Here is an 11,746-nt window from a genome sequence, read left to right as displayed (position 1 = left end):
TAGGAACTACATCCTGAAGTTGGTTAACCAGTTCGACCAAGTAGATTTCTATCACATCCCTAGAGAAGACAATAGGTTGGCCGATGCATTAGCAACCTTGTCCTCAATGTTCCATGTTGGTGGGGATAGCTTACTACTCTTTCAGATAAGAGACAATACTGAACCTGCTTATTGTAATGTAGTTGAAGAGGAACCCGATGGAAAACCATGGTATCATGACATAAGAGAGTACTTGAGAAATCAAGCTTACCCTCCCAATGCTTCAGAAAATGACAAAAGAACACTCAGAAGACTAGCCATAAACTTCTTTTTGAGTGGGAATGTCGTATACAAAAGAAATCACGATATGGTAATTCTCCGATGTTTGGAAGCCAAGGAAGCTCAAAAAATGGTGGAAGAAATGCATGAGGGAACTTTCGGAACCCATGCGAATGGACATGCTATGGCTAAGAAAATCATGAGAGCGGGTTATTTCTGGTTGACAATGGAGACTGATTGTTGCAATCATGTGAAGAAATGCCATAAATGCTAGATATATGCAGATAACGTCAATGCGCCTCCAAATCCTTTGAATGTCTTAACGTCACCTTGGCCATTTTCTATGTGGGAAATGGATGTCATCGATCCTATAAAACCAAAAGCTTCTAATGGACATCGATTCATCCTAGTTGCCATAGATTACTTGACCAAGTGGGTAGAAGCAAACTCTTATGCTAGTGTGACCCGGAAGGTGGTACTCAGGTTCATTAAAAGAGATTTAGTATGTCGATATGGGTTACCAGACCAGATCATGACTAATAATGCGACCAACCTGAACAACAAGATGATGACCGAGATGTGTGAGAAATTCAAAATAAAACATCATACATCTTCGCCATACAGACCCAAAATGAATGGCGCCGTGGAAACAGCCAATAAGAATATCAAGAAGATAGTCCAGAAGATGGTTGTGACTTACAAGGATTGGCACGAAATGCTACCGTTCGCTCTACATGGTTATCGTACTTTAGTTCGCACTTCTAGAGGGCCTACTCCATAATCCTTGGTTTATGATATGGAAGCTGTTCTTCCACTTGAGGTAGAAATCTCATCTCTAAGAGTATTAGCAGAGGCTGGTCTGAAAGAGTCAGAATGGGTTCAAGCTAGACAAGATCAATTGAATATGATAGATGGTCGAAGGCTAACTGCAATTTGTCATGGACAATTGTACCAAAAACGAATGATGAACGCATATGCAAAGAAGGTCCGACCACGCCAGTTCAGGGAAGGAGATTTGGTGCTAAAGAAGATCTTGCCAATCCAGAAGGACAGCCGAGGAAAGTGGGCTCCAAATTATGAGGGTCCCTACGTAAATCAAGAATGTTTTTTCTGGCGGGGCCCTAATCGTAACAGACATGGATGGGGAAGATCTGCATCTCACCATAAATTCAGATGCAGTAAAGAAATATTATGCCTAGAGGGTACTTCCAAAACAAAACAAAAAAAAAAGAAAAGAAAAAAAGAAGAAGAAGAAAAAGAAAAAAGAACATTCATGCATCGATCCCAATATTTTTATTTACCGTTTTGCACGAGGGAGAATGATGTAAACAAAGCCCGTATGGTGTAGACCTTAGACATGTCATCTTGATGACACAAGGCATTCTTGATATTCCAAAATACTAAGAAGATATCCTAGTCACCCCTTTGAGCCAAGACGATATGAAAGAAGTTCATTCGAGAAAGAAACACCTTTAAAATATTGTGAACTTGGGGAAATGGTAGTTTTCCAATAAACGTTCACAGAGCCCAACAGAAAGGATGATACTATAAAAAGAAAAGCCCGTTAGGAATTTCAATAAACTCCTAGGCAAAAGTTAGGGTACATACAAATAAAAACTCAAAAGAAAAATCCTATGTAAAGTTAATCCATGAAGATGGTACGAATAAACATCCCATCTATAGTTAGGCTCTAGGAAGAATTGGAAATAGGATTATGGAGGTTATGGAGGAATGTGGGATGGGAAACACATTATTTGAGCCATATATCTATTCTTTGTTAGCCACTAGCCAAGCCACATTAAAAGCTTTAAAAGTCCTTGTTGAGAGTCGAACATCTGAGGTACACATCAGGGCATAAAATAATCTGACTCCAAATAAGTTGGTGCATATCTTTTTCAAAACTTTTACATATTGTGATCCTCACATGAATAAAATAAAAATATAACAAAATGTTTCAAGAGCCCGTTAAGTTGAAAACCCGAAAGGGCGACTTAAGCAAAAATTAGGGACACTAAAAGAAAAGGAAGTACCTCTCAAAGCATAGTATGTCAATCAGACATCGCCAGAAACTGGGGCAGAATTTTGGTTGGTTCAAGAGAATACATCAAGTAACACAATCTCCTTTGAAGAATTCAACATCAGAGTTATAGAGATGGGACAGATTATGAATGGCTCAAGAAATCCATCAAATAACATCAGTCTCCTCCAGAGGAACCAATAGAAAGACCGGAAACTGTGGCAGATTTTGGTTAAAAATATATATTCCCTCAAATTGGGGAAATCTCGGAATTAGTCATAAGGTTTGGGTCAGGATTTTGGCTTAAGACGAGCTTGTATGATCCTCATTTTCAGAAAGCTAAAAGGAGACGAATAAATTTGGTTTTTTATATATGTATATGCTTCGGTGTCTTTTAGTATGCAAATCATTCTCTAAACAAAAATACACAATGTACAAAAAAGGCTTGATCAAAGTTTTTCAGTCCATCCTGATGCATGGTGCTTAAAAAGCGTGAAAGGGGGACACAAACACGAACCTCGACAAAAGCAAGATCCCGATTTCTTACCAAATGTCAGCGGATATAATGTTTAGGGGTGTTGTATAAGCATTATATGGCTTTCCAATAAGCATAAACAAGCATGCATAATCCTATCATTCAAAACACAATCATATCTATAAATGAACTCCGACATAAACCTCATGTTTCACAAACCAACCATCGCATATAACCCTTTTCCATAAATATTAAATTCATGCATTCAAATTGTGCATTTCCTAAATCGTTTGGCAACACGGGTGCCTCAACAAATCCCTAAATCGTTTGGCAACATGGGTGCCTCAGCAAATCCCTAAATCGTTTGGCAACACGGGTGCCTCAACAAATCCCTAAATCGTTTGGCAACACGGCTGCCTCAACAAATCCCTAAATCATTTGGCAACACAGGTGCCTCAACAAATCCCTAAATCGTTCAGCAACACGGGTGCCTCAGCAAATCCCTCAATCGTTTGGCAACACGGGTGCCTCAGCAAATCCCTGAATCGTTGGCAACGCGGGTGCCTCAGCAAATCCCTGGTCCATGACGGCAAGCGCGGGAACTGCCTCAACAAATCCCTAACTCATCAGCAACGCATTGATATGCTTCATCAAAATTCGAGATCTTCACAATGGCATTTTTCTGAGCCTTAACAAAAATAGCGTTCATTTCTTTACCGGTTACTTACCATGATATCGTTCAAATCTTGATTTGTTTGCTATCAGGTAAGTAAGAAGTAAAGAGGGGCAGCTGTGAACACTCAAATTTTGTCCGGCCCAGAAAAAAAGCCCACAATGTTTAAATTGAAAATAATAAAAATATTTTTTTAATTTCGGTTAATAAATAATAATTACAATCATGTATGGGGGGAAATATAATGAGTAATAATTTTAAATTTAGGTTGATAAGGTCCCTAAATTTAAGTGTTTTGATTAACTGAAAATATAACAAATGATAATGCTAATTTTATATCGATAAGGTTCCTATATCTAAGTGATTGGGTTAACAAAAAATTCAAAATAATAAAAAGTAACTAAAAAGAATTAAATTAAAATGGACCCTGAAGAGCCCACAATCGTTTTTTTTTTAAGAAAATGGGATAAAAATAAAATTTATTATATTTTAATTTTTCGAATTTCATTATAAAAAAAATTAAATAAAAAGATAATTACTTTTCCATTTATTTTATAATTTAACTCGAATTTATGATAAATAAAGGATGACATATCATAAATATTCATTTTTTGAATTCCAAATAATCAATAAAAATGAGTTACTATTTTAATTGTTGGAAATATAATTTTAAGATAAATTAAGCATAACCAAAGGTATTTTTATTTTTATTTTTATTTTTATTTTTTTGTAGAAATTCGGATATGCAAGAAATAATTAATATAATATAATAGAATAATGATAAAGTATATAGAATAAACCAAGTCAAATAGGATTGGGTAAGTGCCTATTATCAGGGGTTATGGGTTAGTGGTTTATTTTATTTGTTAGGGTATATTAGGTTAAATAGAATTATTATAAATAAGGGTTAGGGTAAAAAGAAATTTTTTCATCACTTTGCTGTGTCCAAAAGAATCAGTGAGAAGAAAATTACTCTGCCAAAAAAAAGAGCCATTATAGCTATTGTGGGAGAGAGAATTCCTTTTTAGTCAAAGTGATTCAGTGCAACCACGCCTACAGTAGCACTGTGCACTCACTGCTTCACGCCATCACCGCCGTTGGATCTGCGTACTTTTCCTCCATCATGTAGACCTAGAGCTGCGTCCAAAGGCGAAAACACACCGCGGTCTCAATGTGACGCGCCACACCGGATCATCTCCCCTGCAGGAACACGGGATCCGCTGCGGACTGGCTTACCGCAAGCCTTCGTGCAACCTCCAGAACAACCAACCCACACGCGCCACGTGGCCAAGCAAGGTAAACCCCCAATCCCCTCCAATCCCCATCTGACATGTGTCATATTCTTTTCCAACCACTACACCGGATCAAATTCCTCCTAGTGTTAAATAAAAAGCACTCCTTCTTTGCAATCAAATATAGTTTTAGTTTTTATTTTTTTATCATTTAATTATTTTATATGGTATTTGTTTATGATCTCATTATCAAAATATAAAAATAATTTTTATGAACCAATAATTCATTGATTAATATCCTTATTTTAGCAATGTAAAAAGCATTAAATACTAGAATTTTAGGGATAATGAGTAAGCATAAAAATAACTAGTATATCATTATTTTATGGTAATTAATATTCAGTTTTTATCATTTTTTACCATTTTATTATTAAATTTTTTTATTTTGTAATTATCTAGCAATTGTTAATAAAGAATAATAATCTCCTAAAAATAATTTAATAAACAATTAAAATGTAAAATAAATCACTTTAATGTATTTTTCAATTAAATTAAGTAGTATCCTAGTCATATAAGTAATCTATAAAAAATTTATTATATATATATATATTAAGGTTTTAAACCATACCTTTGTAAATTTAACATTTTTAAATAAACATACCTATAAAGTACCTTTCAAAAAAATAAATTAATTTTGAGATTTAATTAAAGATGGAGAGAATGTCGCTCTAGATGTCTCTTTCTTCTCATATCATCTTCGAAAGGTCGCGCTACGCCGCTTCTTTTCAATCGATTAAATCTCAAAAATCAATTTATTCCATTTTCTAAAATAACCAAATAAAAACTATTTTTCAAAAATAAACAACACTTAGAAAATATACTTTTTTGACTAGAAATACATTTTCTTTAATTAAAATACACTTAACCAACAAACCATTTTCTACTTAAAAGAACTACGTAAGCCTTAATCCTCTTAATAGGGGTACGTAGGACCAAAGTCAATATTGTCAGACTCAGTAATAAAAATAAATATTTTCTTTCATAATAATTAGTTGATTAATCAAATAATTTAATAAAATAATAATAATAGCAATAAGGTCATACATTTTAATGAAGGGTACCGCTTAAGGCGGGCGGGTAGGGTGCTAATACTTTCTCTACCTTGTAACCGACTCCCGAACCCGGATATCAAAAATCCAAAAGCCCAGGATAATTGGGCTTAAAATATTTTTCTACATTTTTAACTATAAAATGTAATGTCGACTCTAAACAAAGTCGTGCAGTCGAAAATCGGAGCGCGACAATGATTAAACATGTATGATGTATGATATAATAACAATATATAAAATTCATATACTGTTAGTGCATTCATTTTTCCTATATGAATAATATACATATTTTTTTCAAAAAAACCAGGTTGCACACCCTCACACCAACATAGCACCATCCCTGCCTATATGAAGAGTTAATCTATAATTCACTTGAACCTTGAATTTCTATGTCTTTATGGTCTTCTTCTTTTTCTTCTTTTTATAATATTGGTGTCTTCATCAAAACCGTGTCAAAATCAGAAGCGAGATCTTCTTCACAATAATCATAGTGTTTATGCCAAAAAAACACAAATGATTGTGGCTATGATGTGCTACACTTTATGAATGAGATTGAACAATGCCTAAACAATGGTCTGATTTCAAATGCTTGACATACATTGACTATATATAATTACACAAATTGGTGAAGAATGGACTAATTATGTCCTGCATATTGTAAGGTACATATCTGTTATCCCAAATTTTATGCTGTTCCATGTCCTATAGGTATGTGATTGGTTAGAAAAAATATATTTAAGTTAAAATTTAATTATTAAATATTTTTTTGACCAATCTTAAACCCATAATATATGGAATGGCAGAAAGTGTGGGATAGCAGATATGCTCCGCATATTGTATCACTAAATAGACTATCATTAGTATTGCCACTTATAGGATTGTATGGATTTATGAATGACATTTTGTCATTGTAGAGGAAAATAACATACAAAATATGTACTCTTGTTATATAATATAACGGTACACTTGTTTTAGCATACAAATTATGTACAGTTCGGAGTTTTGATTTAATTAAAGCATACTTTCGTGCAATAAAATAATATGGGTAGACTGAAAACGATTAGAGAATAAACAATATTAGAGAAGCAACAACACTTGCTCATCAACAAATATATTAATATAGTCGTTGATTTTATTACCAAACTAGCAAGATACTTGTGCATCAGCGATGCACGAGGCATTACTTATTTGCTGCAAGATTAATAACACATATTACATGTACATTTATATGGTTAAGAAACATATATTACTTGTGCATTCGTATTGTTAAGAACACACATATGATCCGTGCATTCGCATGACTAAAAACACACGTGTTACTTGTACATTCGCATTACTAAGAAAACACATGTTAATCATGCATTCGCATAGTTAAAACACACATGTTACTTATACATTCACATTAATAAGAATACACGTCTTACCTGTGTATTTGCATATTCAATCACATAAGAAAAAGAAATGACATTTTTTAATTTGAATTTTCTAATTGAAATAACAAAGTGAAAGTCTGGAACATGATATCATATTATTTTTATTAAAATAAATATTTTAAAATTTATAGAAAATGAAATGATTTTTTCAATTTTAAATACGATTTTTTTAATGAAAAATGGAAATCAAATCATTATAAGTTTTTTTATTAAAAATATATTTAAAAGTTATAAAAAACTTCAATTTGGAATTTGATTTTTCAATTATAATAGAGAAAAATTAAAATTCAAAGAATCTGAAATATTAAAATTCAATTGGAAAAGTGTTACAAAACTTTGATGAGGTGTAACAATACAATTATTCTTAGATTAATAGTAAACATTAATAATATACATAGATTAGTGTAAAAAAATAGTTTGAATGTGGAAAATGATTTCAATCTCATATAATGTTCAATGTCTATTACATTTTAACATAATAAAACATATGTACGATAAACATAAATCAATCGCTAATTAGTATTAAATTATTAACATAGTAAGGATAGTGTGAAGTGAGGAGAATGTGACATGTGGCATGAAGGGAAAACATGTGAGGAGGATGTGACATTTGGCATTAAAAGAGTTTTTTTTATTATATTGTTGTGAGGAGAATGTGACATGTGCATTAAGGGAAAACATGTGAGGAGGATGTGACATGTGGTAAACGTTAAATAATATATATAGATTAGTGTAAAGAAATAGTTTGAATGTGGAAAATGATTTCAATCTCATATAATGCTCAATGTCTATTACATTTTAACATAATAAAACACATGTACGATAAACATAGACCAATCGCTAATTAATATTAAATTATTAACATAGTAAGGATAGTGTGAAGTGAAGAGAATGTGACATGTGGCATGAAGGGAAATCATGTGAGGAGAATGTGACATGTGGCATGAAAGAGTTTTTTTTTATTATATTTTTGTGAGGAGAATGTGACATATGACATTAAGGGAAAACATGTGAGGAAGATGTGACATGTGGCATGAAGAAGTTTTTTTTATTATATTGTTAATAGATATCCTTAATAAGCATGCATGTATTGAAAATAGAAAATGAATGCGTCCGGTGAGTAATTTTATATATATATAGTTATCCATATATTTAATGAAATTAATAATCCTCCTTAATTCATATGAAATTGCCTTAAAGAATTTTATAAAAGGGATCGTGGATACTAGTTTTGTCGCGATTTTTTTATGTAAAATTAGTCCATGAAATTCCAATTTGTTGACTATTAAATATTGATAATTATTTACCAAAATTTGAGAACTAATTACTTAATTTAATTAAAGTGTAAAATAATGACAATATAGTTAAAATAATGCTACAATTTTTTTAAATTAAAATTTAAACTTAAAAGCAAGTGATTTGCTAACATAGAGAACCTCACTTTTTAATCAAGCACCATCAATTTTTTTTGTTAAAAATATCTATTTCGTTTGAGAGATAATATTAATATTAAGGTTATTTGAGTAACATCACTTAAAAAAATATCCTTTTATTAGAATTGTGTTACATAAAATTTTGTTAAAAATATCACTTTTATTTTGGAGAGATAACAACACTATTAAAAAAAATTTGTTGGGTTTCATAGGTATCATCACACTGGAGGCAATCCTATCCAAACAAAATCTTCCAATAGTTATTTTTTTATCTATAAAACTCTAACCCGAAATCTTATTTAACGAGAATGAAGCATGTAGATTATTTGAATAACATTACTTAAAAATAAAAAATAAAATCTCACTCCCCTCTCTCTCTCAACCCACGTCTTTTGCTCTTTCAATATAAGAAAACCTACCGGTGTTCTCAGACTTTTCCCTCATCAAAATACTCCTCTCCTTCTCTCATTTCCAACCTTTCTTGCTTTTTCATTCCAAAAAACAAAATACATCATTGTTCTCACTCCTTTCTCTAAATCAAAATACTCCATGAAGCAACTTTCTAATACGAATTATTCCAACATAATAATAAGATCCTTGTCACCAATACCATTATAAGCAAAATAATGGATTTCAACATAACATTAAGATCCTTGTCAAAATAATGGATTTAAACGTAATATTAGGAGCAGGGATTGATAGCTTTTCTACTAGCCCGCCTTGATAGCTTTTCCTTTTTCACTAGCAGGGCTTAATGGTTGTGTTTAGTGAAGATAAATTTTAGGTTTTGATGTTGAAATTCGAACGAGAATGTGAAGGGGTTAGGGTGTGAGGTGAGAAAGAAAAATATTTTTTATTTTGAGAGGAAATTTATAAGTACTCATATTATTAAAACTTGTTCTAACAAAACATTAAGGGTATTCTGTCCAATTTTTGGATATACAATACTAATATATACCTAACTCAAAAAAATACTCAGCAAACCCCAAAACAAATGCTAAAATATGTTTAAAGGTGACCAATATATTTTATACTATTTTAAGAAAATAGATAAAAACAACAGGGGTTGTACGAAATTAAAGCACTTAACTTTTTTTAATGCTTTATTATCAAAGTTGAAACTTAATTATCCAGGAAATACAATTTTTCTAGAAAAAACTATAACAATGGAGGTTTCTGATCATATTTACAACAGCAAGTATAAATCTTTGGTCCGATGGGCTCACATGATCCTAATGCGTTGCGAAAAAATTTGCAGAACTGATCACAGCTACGAATGCACTCTTGACTTGTCTCCTGTCTGTTACAAATTTTTATTGTAACACTCTCAATACCTGCATTATTGAACGAATACTTCAGATGATAATAATGAACGGTAAAAAAAATTGCGTAAGTAATTTACTGTAACAAGATTAAATCTCTTACAATTTGAGAAAAACAGAAACCCAAGAATGATCACTGTGATAAATTTCAGCGGAGCCATAGGAAGATGTGTGTGTGATTTCTATGTAGCCTATGACAATAAGTTTGAGTTGTTACCGTGAATATTTCAAGTATATTATATATATAATATATATGAGTGTAGCAAATTAGGCATTAAATATTTTCAACAAGAAGAAAAATGATGCATTAAGTAAAATAATGGAGCATTAAATAAATTCATTGATTTAAGGAAAACTATGTGCATCCTTTGACATTTTCTCTTCGATTTTATTTGAAAAATTAACATTAAAAGAAAGCTATTACTTATAATATTTTGAATTTGGCTGAATTTGTTAAATTATGCAAAGAAAATCAATATGTTTTTTTAAAATTGGTTTTGTTTGAACCAAAACAATAAGTTTTTGTTTGAATTAATATAACTTTTTCTAAATCAGTTTTGTTTGAGTCAATATAGTTTTATTTAAATTAATTTTGTTTATATTAGTATACTTTTATTTAAATTGGTTTTGTATGAACCAAATTATACTCATTAAATTCATTATCTCTTGTTCTATAAATTTTCGTTTTTTGTTTAAAACTGTTGTTTTACAATTTCATGGCTCATTCAAACTGCTTTTCCAATTATATCATCATTCGATAGTTATATTTATCACTTATATTAATTAATTATGTTTTTAATTCTCCTACTAGGAAATAAATATGGTGTTTTAATCAAATTATTTTTCTTTATTGATTTCGTAATTTGTGTACATTAATATTATCTTAAATATAAAAGATAAACAAACGAAGGATTATAATATATTAAGGTGAAAAGAATATAACATAATGAAATTATCTCACTTGTATGTCCATTCACTTCTACGTGGAGAATGAAAATCTTCTACAGGAGGAGGTGGGCAATAGTATGTTTGTGAATCATTGCCCATGATTAAGGGTGAGCATTCGCTTCAGCCTTATAATATTAAACTAGAGGAGAAATTGCACACATTCACATGAATAATTTGAACAAATTGATTAAACATTTTTTAAAGCAATGTGCAACAACACTGAAATATATTAACTAAAAGGGAGGATTACAGGAGAAGCAAACATTACAAGAACTTGGTTTAAACATGAAGTAGTTTTTGGTTTACCAAGATAAAATTTGTTAAACACAAATTATGTGATGCATGTCAAAAGGCAAACAAACAAAAATGTCTTTTAAGCCTAAGCATATAGCTTCTACATATAGGTCATTATAATTGTTGCATATGGACTTATTTGGTCCTTCTAGAAGGAAGAGTTTAGGAGGTAATTGTTATACTCTTGTCATGGAAGATGACTTTTCAAGATTCATATGGATACTATTTTTGGTATACAAAAATGAAGAATTTTATGCATTTACAAAATATGCAAAACGAATCTAAAATGAGAAATCTCTGAAAATCTCTACAATTAGAAGTGATCACTGTAAGTATCAGAGTGCAACTAAGAGGGGGTGAATTAGTTGTCTTAAAATAATGGCCGCTTTTTCAACAAAATCAAAGTTAAAGTGTAGCGGAACAATATGCAAAAAATAATAGGAAATAAAATGAAAGAGATAAGGAGAAGAGAGTACACAAAGAGTTTTATACTGGTTCACCTTCTTGTCCACCGAAGGCTACGTCCAGTACTCTTGCCACACAAGAGTTTTT

At 31.3% G+C, this 11,746-nt stretch overlaps 1 long non-coding RNA gene across 1 annotated transcript; it reads right to left on the bottom strand.

Moving 5' to 3' along the window:
• Positions 1 to 9,710: 9,710 nt before the first annotated feature.
• On the bottom strand, positions 9,711 to 10,150 carry LOC109338126. Its single transcript, XR_002106517.1, has 2 exons — positions 10,056 to 10,150; positions 9,711 to 9,964 (listed from the first exon to the last, which is right to left on the bottom strand). It is a non-coding gene; the product is annotated as an uncharacterized LOC109338126 (long non-coding RNA).
• Positions 10,151 to 11,746: the final 1,596 nt, after the last annotated feature.

Source organism: Lupinus angustifolius, unplaced genomic scaffold (assembly GCF_001865875.1).
Source record: "Lupinus angustifolius cultivar Tanjil unplaced genomic scaffold, LupAngTanjil_v1.0 Scaffold_18_31, whole genome shotgun sequence".
Classification (NCBI taxonomy): domain Eukaryota; kingdom Viridiplantae; phylum Streptophyta; class Magnoliopsida; order Fabales; family Fabaceae; genus Lupinus; species Lupinus angustifolius.
This window is presented reverse-complemented; position numbering and strand designations above follow the sequence as displayed.